Source organism: Jaculus jaculus, chromosome X, assembly GCF_020740685.1.
Source record: "Jaculus jaculus isolate mJacJac1 chromosome X, mJacJac1.mat.Y.cur, whole genome shotgun sequence".
Lineage (NCBI taxonomy): Eukaryota > Metazoa > Chordata > Mammalia > Rodentia > Dipodidae > Jaculus > Jaculus jaculus.
This window is the reverse complement of record NC_059125.1, coordinates 41,438,383-41,459,886: the sequence shown is the minus strand read 5'-3', so window position 1 is coordinate 41,459,886 and position 21,504 is coordinate 41,438,383. Positions and strand designations below refer to the sequence as shown.

The window sequence follows — 21,504 nt, the reverse complement described above, 5'->3', positions numbered from 1 at the left end:
CAGGCCCTGGCATGCCAATTCTCTCTCTCTCTCTTTTTCTCTTGCATAAATAATAAGTAAAATATTTTTAAGAGAAAAAAGAAGAAAATAGAAGGTGACCCAGGGCAGGATGGGGGGAAAGGGGCCATCTTGGGAGCATAGTTGACCAGCCTAAGGCTACAGATCAAGCCACTGTTGACCAAACTCTTTGGAGCAGTGGTCCCTACACTTGGTTTTGTTTCTTCAGGATCTGGCATTCTTTTTTTTTTTAATATTTTTTTATCCATTATTTATTTATTTATTTGACAGTGACAGACACAGAGAGAAAGACAGATAGAGGGAGAGAGAGAGAATGGGCGCGCCAGGGCTTCCAGCCACTGCAAACGAACTCCAGACGCGTGCGCCCCCTTGTGCATCTGGCTAACGTGGGATCTGGGGAACCGAGCCTTGAACCGGGGTCCTTAGGCTTCAAAGGCAAGTGCTTAACCGCTAAGCCATCTCTCCAGCCCAGGATCTGGCATTCTTAGTTACTGGAACTCTGACAGGCTTTGTTTTGGGGGAGGGTGGAATATATGTATCATAGTATAGCTGGACCTGTGTCTTGTTTGATCCAAATGGTGGGATGTTTGAGGAGTGGGGAGGAGAGATTCCTTGGTTTTGAAGGTGAAGCTTTTAAGGTGTGCTGCTGACAATAATATAGGCCTTTATGTTCATGGTGTATTATATTTGAGTGTTTAGACCTTAGTGGGTTGACATCCTTATAACCTGCAAACCAAAAACTATGCTAGGGAGCTAGGAGTGTCTTACTGACTGGGAGAGTGATTTTAATTCTATAGCTTTTTTTTTTTTCAAGGTAGGGTCTCACTCTAGCTCAGGCTGACCTGGAAATCACTCTGTCATCTCAGGGTGGCCTTGAACTCATGGCAATCCTCCTACCTCTGCCTCCTGAGTGCCGGGATTAAAGGCGTGCACTACCACCACACCCGGCTTGTATAGCTTTTTTAAAAACAGAGCTTAAAAAATATTTATTTTTATTTAAGAGAAAGAATGTGCTCAGCTGGGCCTCTAGCCACTGCAAATGAACTCTAGATGCATGCACCACCTTGTGCATCTGGCTTACGTGGGGCCTGGAGAATTGAACCTGGGACCTTAGGCTTAGCAAGCAAGTGCCTTAACCACTAAACCACCTCTCTAGCCCAATTGTAGCTTTGAATGAAAACCTTTTCACAATCAAGTCATAATAAATTTAAATGAATTTAAATGACTATTTTTCCTTATAATAAAGAAGACACCGAGCAAGAGTAGAAAATTCATTCACTTTCATCCTTGTTTTGTTGTTGTTGTTGTTTATTTTTAATTTTATTATTATTATTTGGTTTTTCCATGTAGGGTCTCACTCTAACTCAGGCTGACCTGGAATACATTATGTACTCTCAGAATGGCCTTAAAACTCATGGCAATCCTCCTACCTCTGCCTCTCCAGTGCTGGTTCTCCACACCTGGTTCTTCCTTGGATTTTTAAAATAATATATAGTATTTTTTTTTTTTTTGTAATCGGAGAGAGAGAGAAAAAGAGAGGAAAAAATCAGGTATGGTGACACATGCCTTTAATCTCAGCACTAGGAAGGTAGAGGTAAAAGGATTACTGTGAGTTCGAGGCCAGCCTGGGACTATAGGGAGACCCTACCTAAAGAAAGAAAGAAAGAAAGAAAGAAAGAAAGAAAGAGAGAGAGAGAGAGAGAGAGGGAGGGAGGGAGGGAGGGAGGGAGGGAGGGAGGGAGGGAGGGAAGAAAGAAAGAAAGAAAGAAAGAAAGAAAGAAAGAAGGAAGGAAGGAAGGAAGGAAGGAAGGAAGGAAGGAAGGAAGGAAGGAAGGAAAGAAAGAAAGAAAGAAAGAAAGAAAGAAAGAAAGAAAGAAAGAAAGAAAGAAAGAAGTGAAAGAGCACACCAGGGTCTTATACCACTGAAAATCAACTCCAGATGGATGGGCCACTTTGTGCATCTGGGTTTACGTACTGGGGAATTGAGCCCAGGCTGGAAGACTTTGCAAGCAAGTGCCTTTAACTACTGAGCCATGTCTCTAGACCATCAGCCTTGGCTTCTTTCTTTTGTTTGTTTGACTATTTTCTTTGGCATCCCTCAGCCTCTAGGGTTGGTACCCAGGGCTTCTTCCTTGCTGGAAAAAATCATCCATAACTGAGCTGCCTTTCTTTTTCTTTCTACACTGTGACCACAGTTTTCCCTCATGAACTTAGGCAATTTGATTTGGGCATGTCAAAAGGACATCAGTTACATTATAGTGACTGGGAATTCTTCGAAGTTTTACTCTTCTAAGTACTTTTGTGGGTTATGGTGTTGTTTGAGATTTTTGTTCTTCTTCTTATTATTATTATGAGCCTGGGTCTTGTGTAGTCTAGGCTGGCCTTAATTCCTGATCTCCTTGCCTTTTCCTCCCCAGTTTGGACATTCTTGTAACTTGAAAAAAAATAACTTTTTTTTTTTGGTTTTTCAAGGTAGTGTCTCATTGTAGCTCAGGCAGACCTGGAATTCACTATGTAGTCTCAGGGTGTCCTTGAACTTATGGTGATCTGCCTACCTCTGCCTCCCAAGTGCTGGGATTAAAGGCGTGCACCACCACGCCCTGCTAAAAATAACTTTTTTTTTTTTTTAAAACAAAGACATACTTACCTAAAGCTTATGAAAGGCTTGGCATAAAAAAAAAAAAAAAAAAACTAGTCCCCTGTGAGCATCCCCTGGTTTGTTTCTGCAAGTGTGTGTAATCATATTCCTAAGTGATATGTGGCCATGGCCTTTTCCTGAGTAATCCAAGTCAACTTCATCTGTTAAGATGGTAAAGGAAGATTTTAGGTCCCAGTCCATACTCCCTCACTATAGTATTAGATCTCAATATCTTATTAAATTTATGTCCAAGCTGGGCGTGGAGGCGCACGCCTTTAATCCCAGGACTTGGGAGGCAGAGGTACAAGGATCACCATGAGTTTGAGGCCACCCTGAGACTACTTAGTGAATTCCAAGTCCGCCTGGGCTAGAGTGAAACCCTATCTCAAAAAGAAAGTAAGAAAGAAAAAGTTCATGTCCAGTATTTGAACTGTTTATTTTGTAAACACACACACACACACACACACACACACAGTTCCTTGCTCAGTCAAATGAGGTTCAGTGATTACATTTCCCTTTTTTCAAGTTTTTTTCCCCCTTGTAGTTAATAATTGTTTTGTGTGTGTGTGTGTGTGTGTGTGTGTGTGTGTGTGTGTGTGTGTTTTAAGACAGAAAGTCTGGCTGTGTAACCTTGGCTGGCCTGGAATTTGCTATATGTAGAGGAGATTGTCCTCAAACTTGTCATGATCTTTTTGCTTCTCTGTCTCCTAAATGCTGGGATTACAGGCATGTGCCACTATGACTGCCATTAGATTTCTTTTCTGAATACTTTTCGCATTTTGAAATGTGCTGGGACTTTGATTCCGAATGGAGCACTGTGCTTTGGTTGAACATTGCATCTCTACCACCCACTTAATGTCAGGAGCAAAGCAATGAATCCAGTTTCTGATTCTTAGTGTTTTGCTTAGCTTAAATAAACTTAGACCATTTTTCCTAAACAGCAGCCCTTCAGAAGTAATGACTGTTATTCCCTGGAACCTTGGAGCTATCTAGTATTAGTGCATTTTATCCTCTCCTCCCAACACATTTTTAGAATTAAAGGTTATTTTAAAAATATTTTTATTTATTTATTTCCAAGTAGAAGGGGAGAGAGAGAGAGAGAGAGAGAGAGAGAGAGAGAGAGAACTGGTACATGAGGGACTTTTGCCACTGTAAACTAACTCCAGATGCATGCGCCACTTTGTGCATCTGGCTTTCGGTAAGTGCCTCAACCACTGAGCCATCTCCTAAGCCTTAAAGGTTATTTTTTTAAATGAATTAATTAAAAAAAAAGATTTAATGCACCCTTCCCCAGGTTATTTACTGCCTCGATTTACGTTGTTCTCACATTGCCTTTTATTTGCGTCTAATTATTTGCAATTCTGCCTTTCCACCAAAGTTTGTAAATTGCTAGAGTGCCAGAGAGTGCCCCCCCCCCGCTTTTTATTGAATTCACCATTGCACCTTTGGGTTCCCCTAGGCCCTTAGCAAGTTTTCTCGGAATGCATGTTACATGTTTTTTAAAAAAATGGAAACAGGGCCGGGCGTGGTGGCGCACGCCTTTAATCCCAGCACTCGGGAGGCAGAGGTAGGAGGATCGCCGTGAGTTCAAGGCCACCCTGAGACTACAGAGTTAATTCCAGGTCAGCCTGGACCAGAGTGAGACCCTACCTCGAAAAAACAAAAACAAAAACCAAACAAACAAAAAAAAAAAAAGGAAACAGTTACATTCTTCTCCAATCAAGAGCCCTTGGAAACCGTGGTAACTTTCAGATCTCTCTCCTGCAGATAGAGAGCGGGCCATGAAAAACCCTCGAACGTTGGGGACCGGGCTGCAGGCGTCGCAGCCCCTCCCCCGCCCTCGCAGCTGTCCCTGCAGGTTGCAGTTGGGTATCGCCGCCCAAGTTCCTGGGTGCGCGGGCCTGGCGCGCTAAAGTGCTGACTGTCGCAGGAATCCCAGGACCAGAGGTCGTTTGTCGGAATTCAAATCCACTCTGGGCGACCCGGGGAAGGGACGCCGCAGGCCGCGCTGTCTCTAGAGGTCGCGGCTCCTCTGCTCCCCCCCCCCCCGCCCCACACACACAGAAGGGGGAGCTCTGTGTGATCAACTGCGGAATGAGGGTTTCGGAGACCGCCGTGGGTAGTAACCCGCCGGGCACCCTCTCATCAGCCCGGGGACGCCCGCGCGTCCGCCTCCGCCGGCCCTGCGGCTCCGCAGTGCCACCGCCGGGGGCAGCGCCTCCCGGTCAAGATGGCGGCCGGCGCGCGGCCACGCAGGCTGCCCGGGCCCGGGGACCGGCGTCGCCTGTCCCTGTCCCAAAGCCGCTGTGCGCGCTGCACCCCGGGCCGGGAAACTGTCCATCCTCGGCCCAGAGAGACCCCGAGGGCTTAGTCCTGCCATTTCCTCAGACAAGGCCCCTCGCCCAACGCAGTACCTGGGCAGGCCCGAAAAGGATTATTTTATTACCCCTTTCCTCGAGACTCCAGTTACTAGGAGGGAGGGTCGGGCTCTAGCTGGGACAAGGATGGCGAGAATAAATTCTGAGCTAGGCGTGGTGGCCAGAGGTCCAGCGGAGACCACACTAAGCGGAAGCCTCACATCCTAGCCATTTCTGCCAGCTTTCGTTGGGCGCACAATTCCACAGGCTACAGGGAGGGCTTCATGCCTTATTAAGACTTACGGCCTAGAGCTGTTAAGTCAGGAATGGCCTGGAAAAATCTGGCATGTCTGGTTGTGAAATCCGTAGTATTATCTAGTAAAGGCTACAGAATATGTGCAGCCCCCTCAGATTTGCTCTGACATCTGTATGCGAGCTGTGTAGGCTGCCCTCCTCCTAGGACACTCAGAAACCGTAGGTCCAATTTACCAGAAATGGCATTGACGAATGCAGTGCTTTCTGAGTGATGTCCCACTGGGCTCAGGTTGAGAGGTCAGACCCCCCCCAACCTCCACCCCTGCCCAGGGAGCTCCTGATGCAGGTAGAATCTCAATGGGAGAAACAGAAGTACTCAGAATACCCTTTAGCTGACCCCTCCCATTGCCTCAAGATTCGGTCTAAAGTTTGCATGCTGCGTATCAGCTCAGCCTAAGAGGCTGAATGTAAACTTTTTTGGGTTTTGTTTTGGTGAAATGAAGTCATTCTGCATAACATTTGCATTGGCTTTTTATTCTGAAGGAAAGCCCTTCCTCCACCCACCCTGGCAGCAGCCACACCATCTCCTTAGTTCTACAACCCCTCTTTAATTACCTCTTTCTTGCCCCAGTTTGCCCCAAGTGCAGCGGGCCTGGTACTTTGTTCAAGTACAGCAATAAACCCAAGGCTAAACCTAATCCTTCCTGGTCCTGACCTTCCCAGAGTGGGCCTGGAGCCAGGCAGCCCTCAGGATCCCTTACTGGGTTAAGACCAATGATAGATACTCTTTGGTGTATTTTTCTTCCTGCTGTGCACTTAAAACTTTGCAGCCATAATGTTTCACAGATAAGTGTACAAGAAAAAGTTCAAAATAGTCTTTTGTAGTCAAGATTCTGAGCTGAGGTTATCCCATCGCAGGCTGACATCTGATTTCTAAAGCTTCTACAGAACCAACACTTTACAGTTGACCTTGCACCATCACCCCAAGCCTAAATTGCCATTGGCTCAGATGGCTGGGGCATCACACCCCACCCCTGTCCAGGTTCATGCTCCTCCCTGGAAGTACAGTAACCTTAAACGGCTGGACAGGCTGCCTGCTGAGCTGGTTCAGTGAGGACTCCCTGGAGACAGCAGCCTTGAGCACCAGGCCCCATCTGCCATGCAGCTGAACGAGTTAAGCTGCCCCAGGCATCAGTGGTCTGGAGTGGGGTCTGGACCTGAGAGAATCGCGGGAACCCTGGGCAGCCTCGCCCGGCCTCTAGTTGCAGGACCTGACGGCCCTTTCTCTGGCCAAAGTGAGAGTAGAGGCCCGGAAGAGTCATGTCCCGGATTTAGAGCAGCCTCCTAGCAGGGTTTAGAGCGAAGAGCCGCATGAGCTATGGGTCACAGGCCTCCAGGGCAGTGAAGGGGATTCGGTGCCCAACAAACTTCGAAGAGCTGCATCAATCTACCGCTCATGCCAAGATGGGCCTGCAGCTCAGACAGGCAAGGGAGGGGCGACTCTCCACTCAGCTCCAGGTGTCCTAAGCTTACTTGCCATCTCCCAGAAGCTCCCTCCTCCCACACACCCCAGTAAGCGCCCGAAACTGGGCTTAGCAGGCCCTGACTGGGCTCAGCCCCACGCGACATGGCCTTGGCTTCACAAAGGCCACGTGCGGCCCGGGCCCACAAGAAGCGGCCACGACTCTCAGATCTTTAATTACGCTCAGAGTCTCTACCCTTCCCCCCACCCCATCGCCGGCTTCCAGCCCTTTAATCAATTTCACGATATTAAATATTAATTTCCCGCCAGCCACGCTTTCTCGGAGGAGGCGGAGGGGACGGGCAGGGCAGCTCCAAGAAAGGGACGGCTTCGTAGGGTGTGACCAGGGTAACAGTGCGTTGAGGACACGCGCGGACTCCTAAGTGACCGCGCCTGGAACTCCGGATCCACTGGGTTTGCGCTCCGCTGTTGGGGAACTTGGAGAGTTCTGATTGCCTAGGTGCAGGTCTCTGGGAGGGGCAGCAAGGTACACAGAGCCTTGGTGTGCTGGGAGACCGCCTCCTGCTCTGCGGGTCGTTTCCCCCCCACCCCCCCACACCTTCAGCTGCGAATCAGCCTCACACGGGCCCGCGGCTCGCCGTGATGATGGATCGCGCCTGGCGGGGGTGATTTGGTGTTGATCGCACATTATCACTGGCAGGTTGGACCGGTTGCTGATGGACGACTTCTAGCGGCGGCGGCGGCAGCGTCTTTAGACACTGCGCGGGGACTCGCTGGCTTGGCGAGGGTCTCCTTCCACCCCCACCACACCGTCACCCTCCGCCCCATCACCTTCTGACTTCGGGGAGAGTCCGGGAGGCAATGGGGTCTCTCTACGCCCCAAGCCACCATCCCCCTGGAGGTCCTGGTGTGGGACGCTGGCCGAGCGATAGGGGGATCAGGATGCCTCTCCCACTTCCTTCTCCTGCAGCCCTTCCCCTCGGAACACGGAGGGCCTAGGTCACCTAGCCGGTGATTTCCATGACTCCCAGCCCAGGCCGTGGGATGCAGACTCCCCCTTCCCCACCGCCCGCGACCCCTCTCCCTTGGTTCTCCGAAGCGGCGGCGCTGCGGTGCGCCCCTCCTGGCTTCTTTTTCTAAAGTGCCTGCAGATACAAAAGCGGTTTCGTAATGCCTTCCGTCTGCGAGAGCCGGAGGACCTTGGCTGACCTTTCGGAAACTGATTGCAACTGCCTGTTAACAGCCCGTACTGACCGCACTGAGCGGAGCGGCGGACAATCATTTAAGTGACAGACGGCGAGGTGGCCCCGGCTCAGTCCAGCGGCCTGGTTAAGCTTGTCCCTCCTGCCACCCCCCCCAGCCCAGCTACTCCCCCGGTCCCGGGTGTACTGCGGGCCATGGTGAACCCGGAGGGCGCGCGTGTGAGTCTGCGATTATGGACCCACGGGGTTAACCCTTTGCTGAGCGGACGGCCCCTTTGAGGCCAAGCACTGCTGGCCTCGTCTGCCATCTGCAAAAGAGGAATAAAAGGACCGCCTTCTCCGACTTGCCCTAATGGATAAGCTATACCCCGTTAGCATGACCCAGGCAGTGGTCCCTGCGGCTGCCAGGGAAAGATCCCGACCCTCGGATCTTCTGCCAGGGGGCTAGGTTCCCTCCCTGCACAATCCTCCCTTCCCCGTACAGACACAAGGAACAGCACGGGGACTGCGTGAGGCGTCCCAAGGCTCTGAGAGGTTCGCGGTGCAGTGGACGTGGGTGTTCCTGGTGTTTTCTGTTTTGAAAACTGGAGAAAGGGGAGGTGGGTTCAAAGCGCGAAAGCAAGGTGGGGGAGGGGAGGCTGGTGACAGAGCACCTCGGGCGCGCCTCTCTCTCCCTCTCTGGAGAGATCGCCAGCTGCTCTCCAACAGGCAGCGCCCTGAAATCTATTTAAAGAGAGGGAAAGGGGAGGAGAACAAAGGGGGAGGAGGGGGGCGGCGAGCGGAGCTTGGGCGAGAGCAGGGAGGATCCGCCACTCCGCGGGCACATCAAGCGCTCACATCTGTACACTCCGCGATCGATGGGGAGAATGGATAATATTTGTCAGCTGCAGACCTTTCTCTTCCCGGTTCCCGGGGAGGGGAGGGGAGGGGAGGGGGAGGCCAGGCGAGAGAGGCCGCCTCAAGGACAGCGCGTTTCCCGCTGCAGCAACACGGAAACCTAGTGCCATGAAAGCCGGAGGATTTTTCCCCCCCTCTTATTATCATTATTAATTATTTTTATTATTCCACAGCAGCCATTGAACGCTCGGCAGCGCCCCTCCCCCGCTCGCCCGCCGCCTCCCTTTGTTGATTCTCAGCTGCGAGCGCGGCGGGCCCGAGCCGCCGCCGCCGCCGAGCACGATCTGCTCTTGCGCCCTGGGTCGCAGCTGCAGCCCAGGAAGCCGCGGCTGCGTCCCCGCCCCCGCCCCCCACGGCGCGGCAGCCCCCGCACTCCCCTCTCCGCTGCCTGCCACGAGGGCAGCCCAGCCTCTCTCTCCACGGCCTCTGCTTTGCAGCCCGGCGTCCCCAACGCCGAACAGAGCCGCTGGCTGCCTCGACCTGGAGCCCCGGGCCGCTCAGAGGCCTTCGCCACCCCCTTCCCCCAGGCTGCACTCCGATGCCGCCGTCCTCACACATGGTCTTCATTTCACACACTAGCGGCTGGCTTCCTCTCTGCTACTCTTTCGGGGCGAGAAGGGAGGTTTAGAGGAAGTTAGAAACCCTACGAGCACACTGGTTAGGGGGACAAAAAATCCCTGGTTCGCAGTGTGAGCTTCCGAGACCGAGGGGCGCACCTCGTGGGGGCTGGGGCAGAGCCTAGGTGTCCTTCCCTTCCTGGAATATGGGGATAAGCTAAGTTAAGAGATGGCAGTCAGGAGCGATGGCAAATTTGATTGTGCTTGGTTTCTTGCCTGTTCGTTCCGGCAACACTGACCCGGTATCCTCAGCTGAGCAGAGCCAGGACGGGAGCCGGTGGGCCAAAGGCCTCCCAGACCGACCCTACTCCCTGAACGCTGGCTGGCTCCTTGGGCCTTTGCCCCTCACCTCGGGTTGAAAGCCTAGAGCCTCCGCCCCACCGACTGGTCTGAGTCCACTGTGTGCGGGAGAGCAGGGCGACAGTGTGTCGGGCTTTCCTTGCATCTCGACCCCCTTCTCACATGCTTCCCTACTGCGATACAAAGCCAGTCCGCGGTAGCGTCCCGGACTGCTCCTCGATCCTGGGTCGGGCAGGAAGCTGGCACGGCCGCCGGCTGGGCAGGCGCCACTTGGCCTGGCGGATTGCTCGCTGGAACTCAAGCGGCACCTTCGCAATGAATCGGGTTCTCGAGTCTCCTGCCAGGTCACCCTGAGCTGCTTCTCCCCCCCCCCCCCCCCATTGGGTCTGTCGGCCTCTCGGAAGTCTCCCTGACTACTCCCGCCCTCAGCTTTTCCCTTCCTCTGCCGGTCTTGGTAGCTCCGTAATGCAGTCAACCGCCCTTCCCGAGATTCAAAAAGAAGTTTTGTGTTTCCCCGGGGGCAGCAAGCAGCCTAATGCTTCCCTTGTTTTCCGGAACAAAGCAGATATTCAGCAGGGAGGGGACCGGCTGACTCTCTCCCTTCCCCGCAACACCCTGCACCCCTGCAAGTTCAGCACACTCATTTCAGGACCCAACTGGCCTTGGGGTGGGGGGTTCTTCCTAAGCTGGGCCTCATAAGTCTCATCCTGGAGAGACAGAGGACATTTGGTGTTTGGGTGAGGTTCCCACCCTGGGCTAGGAGGGCGAACATGCGGCTGTTTACAGTGTGCCACCGTGCTGGTGGAACTCACTTGCCGCCCCTTGACAGCGTGGGGCACCCGCGGGCTGCCAGCTCCTAGGAAGTGTGCAGCGGAGAGCCCTAGGCCCCTAAGCCCTAGGCTTTGGCCAGGGCGCGCAGGGAGGCTCAAGGTCTCCCAATTTTGTGTACTTGCAGCCCACAGGCCTCCTGCTGCCAACAATGGACTAGATCGAGTAGTGTATTAAAGGCGCTGGGGGCAGGGGTGAAGAGTTCACAATTGACGTCCGGGCGCCTAGGTTCATACACTCTCTGCTCCCCTTCCAGGGTGAGTTCTCCAACCGGAGTGAATGTAGGACTCCACTTTTGCAGCTTAGAGGTGGTCCTACCTCTGGGTAGCGCTCCGGAAGTTCCACCTGCCCCTGCCACCCTAGCTGATGGACTTCTTCCCACCCCACCCCGGAGAGACGGCTGCACTAGCTGTGGCCACACACGCCAGGCCTTCTCGGTGCAGAGCTGCCTTAGATCCCGCTCCAGCTCTTCCCATCTCCCGGGCCGGGGGCCGGCCCCCAGCGCCTCCAGCACGGCCTGAAACTTGATCCCGTGTGGGAAGGACTGTGTGTAAACGCCTGGAGAGCTTGCGGGAGGGGCCCTACGACAGCCTCTAGGGCAGTTCCAAGGCCCCGCGCACCCGCCCGTCTGCTCGCCCCCGCACGATCGTCAGGGCCGTCGCCTCTTTCTCCCTCTCTGCCTTCCCAGTTGGCTCAGCTAATTGGAGCCGCCGCCACCGCGGCGTCCTCTTGTTGAATTTTCTAGATCGCAACCGTTCAGTCGTGGCTGCCTGCGGCTCCCCTCCCCCTTCCACAGCTGTTATCTCCGCGGGCAACTTGTTGTTGGTGGGGACAGTGCCTCCACTGACCCTGGCTTCAGGCTCTGCGTTCACCCCAGCAATTCTCTATCATCCATCTATCTATCTACCTATCTATCTATCTATGTATCATTTATCTTTCTATGTGCATGACAGTAGAAGTCTTAGTGGGAGTGTGAGGATTCCTTCTGGTGCTACCCAGAGGAACCTCCTGGCATAAAGCTTTTGACCTCAAGGTGCTACACCAGTAGGTAGTGACAGACCAGAGAGCCTCTAGCTTCAGTTCCAGGAAACATTACAAAAGAGTGAGGTGGTGGCGGCAGAAAGACGATTCCCTCCATCCTGTCCTGTCCCCTATCCGTGTCTACACTTGAGCATTTGGGACTTGCTGTTCAGGTCTTTCCTCGCAGAGCTCTTGTACATTTGAGTCTCACCTACACAAACACCACCAATCTGCTTACACTTTTGGTTGAAGTACCAGGAATGGGGGAGGGGATGTGTCACCCTCCGGGTTCCTGTGGCACAACTTCCCCAAGCTGCATGAGCTCCAAGCCGTTGGTGCTACCCCTCCCTTGACCAGCCATGGCCCATCTTACCCATATATATATATATATATATATATATATATATATATATATATATATATATATATATATTGTTTTTCAAGGTAGGGTCTCACTCTTGTCCAGGCAGACCTGGAATTAACTCTGTAGTCTCAGGGTGGCCTTGAACTCACGGTGATCCTCCTACCTCTGCCTCCCGAGTGCTGGGATTAAAGGCATGCGCCACCACGCCCGGCCTTACCCATATATTTGTACTGGATGCAAACTATGCACTCTGTAAAGCGTCTGGGACTGTAGTGTCTCTATAAGAGGCCCAGAGCTTGGCCTCGTAGCTGAGGTGGAAATCCAAGCAGTCTGATAGATTTAGGAAGAGATTACTGATGATGGCACAGCAGTTCAATTGCCCTCTATTGAACATGTCTGTAAAATCTTAGTTAGTGGGCTTCACAGGCCCAGGGTCAAAGGTTGCAAAGATAGCAGTCCCCAGCCCAGAAGCACACACACAGGCAAACTCCCAGGAGAGTTGAGTGCCAACCAGGGCACCCACTTCAGCCAGGGAGCTGCTGCTTTTCCTGCTGGGGTTCTGAGAAAGGTGTCTGCTCTCTCCCTTTGATGATTCTGTGACAACGGTTAAGGGAACAAAGAGTGGAGGCCACAGACGCATTAACTGTCATTTCCCAACACCTCTCTTCTTAATTTCTTTTATCTAAATGACTACTATGAGGTTTTCCTTAGGTGTCCTTCAAATCTATTTATACCAGAGCAAGAGTCCCCACTCAGTCCATATTGATTTAAGCTATGATGGAAAAGAAATCTATGGAATTAATATTATAACTTGGTGTGTAAGATGGCAGACACTTCAGTAGGTCAAGTCCACTTCGTTTTTTGGCATGTAAAGTTCTGCAGGCCTTTCCAATCAGATAAGCTAACTGTATCTTCCATTGTCAATTTCTCTTTCCTTTCTGTAACTGGACCCCCCCAAAAAAAAAAGATTTCTCTGAAAGATATTTATTCTCCTTCACCCCATCCAGTTCATAGGCTTTGTTTTGTTTAGGGTAAAGTATATTTCTATGTTTTGGTAAGAAAAGCGTGATATGTATTCCTCTTCATTCCTGAAATGATAGTTACATATCCTGGGAGCTCGTCTCCTGGCTGTTTAATAGACAATCTGGATTCTGGCTTTGGCTTGCGTGTCACAGTTTCCTCTTGTCCCTTTACCTCTGTCACCTCCCCCCACACCCTCCGCTGTCACCATACCTGATGGATTCTGTCCTGAAGGCTGATGGTGCCTCAGAAGACCTTGTAACTCAGGCATTCAGGTTTTTTTTTTTTTTTTTTTTTTTTTTACTTCATCTTCATGAAAGCTTATGCCAAGAGCTCCCCATGGGGCCTGAGGTGATGGATGTCCTGAGGCCCAGGAAAGGAGCCATCATGGTGGGAAAAGTTAAGTGCCTTCATTCCAACCAAACCAACATGCAAACAGCAGCCAAAAAAGTGATTCTATGCTTGGAAATTAACCCTCCTTTCCTTCCCCACCCATCCTGCAAGTAGTAAAACCGAGGATCGTACCATTCCCTTGGCTTCCCTTTAGCTCAAGTTAGGAATGGTTCTGAGATGCATCCACTACTCCTCACTTCCTCTGGTGCCTGGCTCAGCTTGACTGAACTTGCCCTTCCTGCCTTTTTCAAGGAGCTGGTTCTGTTCCCGAAGCAGAATCGCACTGTGCCGCCTCCCCAGGGGTCCTCAGCTATTGATTTTTAATATCCGTATTCAATATTGTGTATTAAATATTGAATCCATGCACGAGAGGATGTGATGCAAATCACCAGCAGTGCCTGAGACTTTAATAGTTGTTTTATTGCCCGGAAACCGCAGTTGGACGCAAGGCATCCTGCAGCCCAGGCTGGGGGGCAGGGATGACAGACAGAGAGAAGGGCTGAGCAGAGCTGGGCCTCCCAAGAAGGACTTGAGATCTCTGGAGTAGCCCCCGCTGAAGGGACCAGGAGGCACTTACAGAGCCTGGGCAGGCAGCTTGGAGGTCAGCTTTGTGCTGTGGTGGAAAGAGCTGGGACTGCTGTGAGGCCTGGGCAGAGGAAAAGGTGTGGGGCTGTGTCCTTCCTTCCTGGACTTCCCTAACTGGATGTCTGTTCCTGGCCAGCAGTCACCCTTCCCCTCTACACACTCACCCAGACACGCACACAGGATTGTGGAGCAGGAAAGTGAACTTCAGCAGGAAACCCCAAGCCTTGGGCTTCCTCCATCAACTGAGCTCACAGGCCTTAGTGTGCGTGCACCTCTCTTAACCTTTGGGCCTGTTTCCCTCCTCTGCCCCTGGGGGTAAGGCTATCTGCCCTGGCTCTCCCACAGCTTGGCGGATGGGCTGACACTTCGGAGATAATATTCAGGGAAAAGGCTTTTGTCAACTGCAGACCCCACATAGGCAGGCTGAAGGATTCGTGCTGGCTTTCCCATTCTGCTCCCCCTCTCCAGCAGGCTGTAACTCCTGGCTGCTTTCTTTCTCAGACAGGAGCCCATTTCCCATTAAGGGCCTTGTCCTCCATTCAGTCACCTCCACTTGGCCTCTCAGGCTCCCTGCTCTACTTAACTCTGCTCTCTGGCTAGGCAATCAGGTTTCGAGGACTCCTAGCAGGGAGATAGGAAGGGTGAGAACCACCATGTGTGTGTTCCTTTGTGGGTGCAGACACTGTGTGCAAACTCAGCAGCAGAGGGAAAGCCCATGGTTTCATTTGAGGCAGGAGAGGCCACTGCCTGAGAAGCAGAGGGAAGCAGAAGCTGGGAGAGGGGAAGCCCCGGTGGGCTAGGAGAACCTGCACTGGGCCTCTTCCCTCATTACACTGCTGGTCCTTAAGGGAAGCCCAGCTTAGTTCCTGATTGCTGGCGAATCAAAGACTGGGTAAGTGCCTTAAGGATATTGCCACAGGAAAGCCCGAATGGAAATTCCGTGGCCCGTGGCAGCACTGTTGGGGTTATGCTCCAGGCTCTGAGAAAGTACTGAGCTGCTCCAAACGTCTGTCCCAGGCTCAAAAAAAAGGTGCTCAGCAGAAGGGCCCCGCGCTCATGAAGACCACCCCAGAAACACCCTCCATCTGCTGGGAAGGTCCAAACACGCACGCCTAGCCAGCCCAGGCCCGACGGACCAACGCTGGCAGCAGGCCCAGCGGTGTGCGCGTCTGTCCCTGGGCGCGTGAATGGGGATATGCCAGGCAGGACCGGCTGCGCACGCCTTCGCGTTGGGGCTCGGGCGGCTGCTGCTGCTTGCGTTTCCGGGTCTGCGGCTGAGCCTCCTCTCCCGCTTTGTCTCGATGCCAGCATCTCGCCTGTCCTTGCCAGGCTCCTGGGAAGGCTGGTCGCGCTCTGCCTTCCCTAGCGCGCCTTTGCGTGCATGTGCTCCACTTGCCCTAAACCTGGGCTCAGCTCTGCCTCTTTCCGCGGGCTAGTTGGCATCCCCTTAGGGTCGCTGCGGGTATCCCCTTCTTGAGCCCTTCCCCCGCCTCGCTGCAGAAGACTCATCTAAGACTCTGGGACAAGGAACATTTCCTCTCCCCACCTACCACCATCACCACGAAGTCTAGGGTGTGCTGTGTTCCTGCTGCTCTTTGCCCCAGGCTGAAACCGATGATGGAGGGGGGCGGGTAATGAGACTTCCTTTGCACACTCTTAGTGGCACACTTCTGCGGCTGACCTCTCGGTCTGTGGAGCTCTTTCGACTCTTGAGAGACTGTTAGCGCCCGTGAATATGAGCACACTCTTCTGTCGCTAACCCGAAAGTTGATGGGTGGGACATGTGGGTTTGGGTCGGAGTGTCGAGTTCAGGCGCATGTGCCAAACGCCCGGCACTTGGGGTGGATGAGTTGTCCAAACGTGGGTGGGTGGGAGGCACTGGCCGGAAGTGACCGAGCTGAAGGCCAGCGACCTGGGAACCCCCTATCCTTGGCCCCAGGTCCAGTGACACTCTAAAACGCCCCCCTCCACCCCAGGCCCGAACGTAGTTGGCATTTTCGGCGGAAACGCGGTCTAACTCCTTGAAAGTAAACTTTGCCGCGTGGGGCGAGGGCAACGAAAGAGGGAGTGAGCCTTGAGGGGGTGTCTGCGTCGGGGAGGCCGAGCAGGCTAGTGTCAAGTTTCAGCCCCTAATGACACTGGATGGCAAGGTGCCAAGGCCCTGCGAACAGCGGACGGGAGGGGGAGGGGGAGGGGTGGAGGGTGGGCTTGGTCGATCGAGAAAGACCACGCCGTGGGGACCAACTTGCGAAGCCCGAGGCGTGAGGAGCCCACGAGGGCCGAGGGAGGCCGCAGGGGCGGGGAGGGGGCGCTCGGAGAGCCGCCGGAGCGGAGCGGAGCGCTGGCATCTTCCGCAATCCATTCATGCACTGAAGCGCGTGCAGAGCTGCTGCTCGCTGCCATTGTTACTCGCGGGCGGTGTGGGAGCCGAGCCTCCACTCTGGCGAGAGATAAATGGCCTCAGACAGCCCCTCCTCGCCAAGAGAGCTCCTCGGATTTCACCGCGCGGCGGCTCTCAGGTCTGTGCCTCGCTCGCTTCCTGGTGAGAACCTTTAAATCAGCCTCCTTTGCCCTCCCTCCCTCCCGGACGCCGGCCCCCGCCCGCTCGGGCCCGGCTAGGGCCCCGGGCGCGCGGCGCACAGTCTGGGGTCTACTCCCCCCTGGGGGGGGGGCGGCGAGGTGAGGGCTCCGGGAGGACCCATGCATCGCGGAGGGAAGGAGCTAGAGCTCCCTCCCCCCCCCCCCCCGCACACACACACCCGGGCTCGGCTCCTCCGCCACAGCGGAGCCCCGCGCCCCGCCTCCGCGCCCACAAGATGGATCAGGCTACCGTGTGGAGAGCGGGCTGTAAATATTTAAAAAGTCTCTCGCGCGCCGGCGGTAATGGCTTTCGCAGTCGGAATGTGTGCTAGGGAAAGAGGAAGAGCGACGTGTGTTTTGGGCTGCGGGTTAGGGAATTTTTTCCTTTATAATCTCCCTCTAGGTCCGGGATGGTTCCTAGGCTGGGGCTTCCTGATTTCCCGCCGGGCATCTCCCTCGTCTCATCCCATGAGAGCATCAACAACATGAGTCAATAGGGAACTTGAGTTCAGCAGGGAGAAAGAAGCCCAGTTGAGGTGACCCCAGAGCTCCCCTCCCTTCCAAAGGGACGTCTCTCCTGGTCCTCCTGGGTTGAGACTGGCCCAAGAATTCGGGTTCAGGTCCGCTTCGCCCTGATGTTCAGGGGAGGGCGGGAAACACAGATTTGAGACCGTGAGTTTGGGTGGTCACTAAAGCCCGGGCCAGGGTTTCTGCATCGCGGAGCTTGAGCTGTTTGTGCCTTTGCTCCCGTTCCCAACTCCCTTGTAAGCCTTGATCCACTCTAAAGGCGCCTTTTACCCCCCTCCCCACGCCCGTTTAAATCTGAAAGTAGCATTGTGGCTACTGGGATCGAAACCTGGGAAGAAGTGCAGAGGTCACACGTGGCCATTACAGGGGAATCTTGCTTCTTTGGTTGATGTAGGCCTGGGATCTTTAAGGCAGAGCCCAGCCGGATGGGAGAGGTGGGGGAGGGGATTCAGCCTCCTCTGCAGAGAGGCTTAATGGGCCCACCAGTGTGTGTGTGTGTGTGTGTGTGTGTGTGTGTGTGTGTGCGCGCGCGCGCGCGCGCGTTCTCGCATCAAGTGAGGGTGTCGCTTTTGCCTGAGGCAGCTTCCTGAGGGGCGGAGGGGGGGGGGCTCGTTGCCCAGAGCTGAGGCGGGCCTAGTGCCTTAGGTTCTTGTGGAAGGTTTCAGGGGTGTTGGCCCAGGCTGGGATTGCTCTACACCTTCCACTCCGCCCGCTCTGGGACCTGCCAAAGTGTGGGTGCAGGCGGCGTGTCGGGGCGTGCCAAGGCTGTTCTCAGCGTTCCAGCGCGTGGAGCTCCTGACTCGCAGCTCTGCTTCCAGGGGCTTGTGTTGTGCCCTTCTCGCTTGTTTGTCTCGTGTGAGCCTCGTAAACCGCCCTGATTTATTACCCAGACTAAATGCTTAATTTGTGAATATGAAACAGATTAAAAAGGGCGGGAGGAGGGGGCTTGAGGTCGGCATATTTTAGCAATCAGACCAAAGCGGTCCTGCAGATGTTTCAAATTTGTCGACATTTTCAGGCTCATGTGGAAAGCCAGGCAGAGTGGTCAAGAGGTCCTTTCTCCTTCCTTCAACCTGAGAACTTGGCAGTGATCAAAAGGAGGTGATTAGTAGCTACAGGGAAAAAAAAAAAAAAAAGATACCAGCAGGCAAGGAGTTAACTGAGCCAAGCCATCACCTCCAGGATTGGGACTGAAGAGTGTAAGGGCGGGTCACAAAGGCATGCTGATCACAAAGGCTGGAGGGGGCCTAGCTAAAAAGGACTGAGTATTAGGAGCTGATTCTGAAGAACAAAGTCGAGGGTCCATTAAAAGTTAATTCAGTAAATAAACTTCAGTGGTGATAAAACAAATAAGAAAGATGGCAACTCCACTAAAAGAGCCAACAGATAATAGAAAGAAATGGCTTTGATGTGGTCTACCCTTGCACTTTCCCCCTAGGCAGGTAACACAGTGAGGAGCCCAACACAGACCTCTGTGGAGAGTCCTATCCCTTTGAAAAGACCCCATGTGTGCAGGCAGTGCTTTTTGGCCATTTGTATTTGGGGGCTAGCACAGTGTTCTTCTCGGCTCCCTGGTTTTAGCCACCCAATGAAACAGATACAGTTTCGATAAATTGGCCTTCTCCTCTGGGTTTTGATTGATCATCACCATATGAGATTATTGAAAGTCTGATTTCACTTTCTCCAAGGGGTGAGGAGGAGAACAATTTATTGGAAGTCAGGCCATGTGAAGGCTGCCATGTTGTGCAATAGTAATTTCCATTAGCTTGGATTTATCAGCCCCCAGAAACTCCTGTGCATCTCCTGCGGGTACCTTGTACCTTCTCCCCTACCCTCTCCAGGTTTCAGCTTCTGTCGTAACAGGTATAGTCAGAACTGGAGATTTCCTATTGGAAAGGAGAAAATGGCTGTTGACTAAACAGTAGGAAACAAAAGATGCATTTTGAAACGTTTATTCTAACCCAAGAATCACCTTTTCAGCCTTTGTTTACCACTCCAAACTTTTTTGTTTCCACTTTGCCTCCATTTTATTGGAGTTGATTATGGCTCCTGAGTCTTGTCCTGTGCCAGACAACGGCTTCTGGAAAGTCAAAGAACGCGTTAATTATATGTTTCTTGTAAACTGACTTTTCATTTTCCCCTAACACATTTCGTTGGCTTAGTGTTTAGTTTAACACTCAATTGCTGCAAATATGCTGCTTAAAAATGCTGTCTTTATTAAAACAAATAAATGAATTCAAAGACCTTTCTAATTTCAACTTGCGTGGGCTAGCAACAGAAGAGAAAAACTAAGAGCAAGAGTGAGGGAAAGGTGGCAGGGAGGCCAGCAAGAGAAAAGAGACTGGGCAACACACACACACACACACACACACACACACACACACGCACGCACATACACACAAGCACACAGCATTACTTCTGCCATCCCTCCCACTGTTGTGTTAAACTGGTCCATACAATTGTCCCTGGCTGCGCCCTGCAGCTTGCTAGCCTGCCTGGATTTTCCATCACTTGGCGCCTAAGGCGATCATTAGCTGAGAACGGACAGCCTCCCCTACCTGCTGGCAGCCCGTCACTTACCAGCCGGGGGAGGCTGGCTATAGGCTCCTTCATAGGGCCTGGGCCCCATTTGCTCAACCTGAGAGGGGTACTTGGTTTTTGCCCCTGGGTGCATTGGTGCCTAATTAAACTCTATCCAGGACAGTGTGCACTGAAAAATACGGAGGCTGAGAGGGAGCTGGGAGAATAGACAGCCATTACCTAGGCAGGGAAAGTGACTCTGATCACTTTGTTTACTCTAAGCAGGGCCTGGGCTGAAAGAAGGAGAAATGGAAATCGGGGGCGGATCCAGAGCCCACACATCTCTACACAGGTTCCAAGCCATCACCAGTCAGGAGCAAGGTCCAGTAGGGTTTAAGACACACAATGCTGGCTGCAGAAAAATGCCTAAGGTACCCAGTAACATTGTGCCATGAACCCGCCTACCCAGGAGGTGGGACAGTATGAATGGCTGTGGGGACAGAAAGGAACAGATGTAAAAAAAAAAAAAAAAAAAAAAAAAAAACCACAAAAAACAAGGACTAGGGGTGTGTGTGTGTGTGTGTGTGTGTGTAGAGAGAGAAATTAAGCCGATCACAGAAGCACAGGTCAAGATCTACAGCTCCAGACCAGGGCCCAGGTAGGATACAAATGACCTGACCTAGAGATAAAGTGACAGCCAGCAAACACCTGGGTGTGCAGATCTCATAGAAAAGTCCAGGGAGTTTGAACTTTGTTTAACCCAGTGGAGATTCAGACGGTGAAAGCACTAGGTCAAGGTCACTTATCAGTGGTAAAAAGTGAGACCACAACACAGAGTGAGCACCAAACTTTAGCAGAGTCAGAGGAGAAAGGTGACTTCTGGTTACAGAAAGACCCAGAGTGCTCTTGGCAGCTGAAGAGACCTGGCATCTTAGTCTTTTAGCATTTATTAAGCGCTTGCTGGTGGGGCCACAAGGACTTTGAGCATGATCCCCCCCACCCCTATCCAGCAGGGGAGACTCATTTTCAAAAACGATTCTTGTTTATTTGGTATGTGTGTGTGGTTTCCCAGTCTCTTTTCTCTGGCTAGCCTCTCTTTCCCTCACTCTTGCTCTCAGTTTTTCTCTTCTGTTGCTAGCCCATGCTAGTTGAGATTAGAAAGGTCTCTGAATTCATTTACACACACAGAGAGAGAGAGAGAGAGAGAGAGGGAGGGAGGGAGGGAGGGAGGGAGGGAGATGGGGGCCTCTTGCCACTGCAAATGCACTCCATATGATGCATGTGCCACTCTTGCATATGGTTTTATGTGGGTACTGGGGACTTGAAGTTGGACCTGCAGGCTTTGCAAGCAAGTGTCTTTAATCACTGAGCAGTCTCTCCAGACTTGATCTTTTTATATGAACTCTAACAAAGGCCACCTAAAGGACAGTGGATGAGCAAGTGGAGATGGAGAGAAATCCAACTACTGTGGGTTCCACTGTGATCCATAGCTGACGGCTAGTTTGCAGGAGGGAAGTGAGCAACCCCTCTACCTGGGCCTCTGAACAGAGCTGAGCCCACTAGAACTAACCACCTAGACCTTCAAGATTGTTCTCTCAGGATGGTGGGAGAGGTCATATGAGCCCTTCATTTCCCCTTCCTTGGAAAGCCTTACTTTACTCCCCCCTTCCCCCCCCCCACTCTAATCAAGAAAGCTGCTTTTGTAGCCAGTACACGCCTTGCACTTCTCATTCTTGCCCTGGACCAACAAGAGAGTATTTTAGCCCCAGCAGCACACAACCACCCCCCACACACACACGCACAAACACATGCAGGCTCTCCCGGTGCAGGTAAGGGAATACTGCCTCCCTTCCAAAACAAACCTGGGAATCTCCAAGGATTAGCACTGTGAGAGAAGTC

The 21,504-nt window shown here is 52.7% G+C and overlaps 1 protein-coding gene across 3 annotated transcripts in view; it reads left to right on the top strand.

Annotated features, from left to right (window-relative positions):
* Window positions 1–21,504, top strand: part of Bcor (BCL6 corepressor) — a 138,232-nt gene that overhangs the window by 18,902 nt on the left and 97,826 nt on the right. Inside the window, exon 1 of one of the 3 annotated variants that reach the window (XM_045140103.1) lies at window positions 16,349–16,496. The exons of 1 other annotated variant lie outside the window; for it this stretch is intronic. The gene's annotated coding sequence lies outside the window, so the exon portion shown is untranslated. Of the gene's footprint in view, window positions 1–16,348; window positions 16,520–21,504 lie in introns of those variants that run through there. One more of the 3 variants, XM_045140100.1, reaches the window with a different exon arrangement.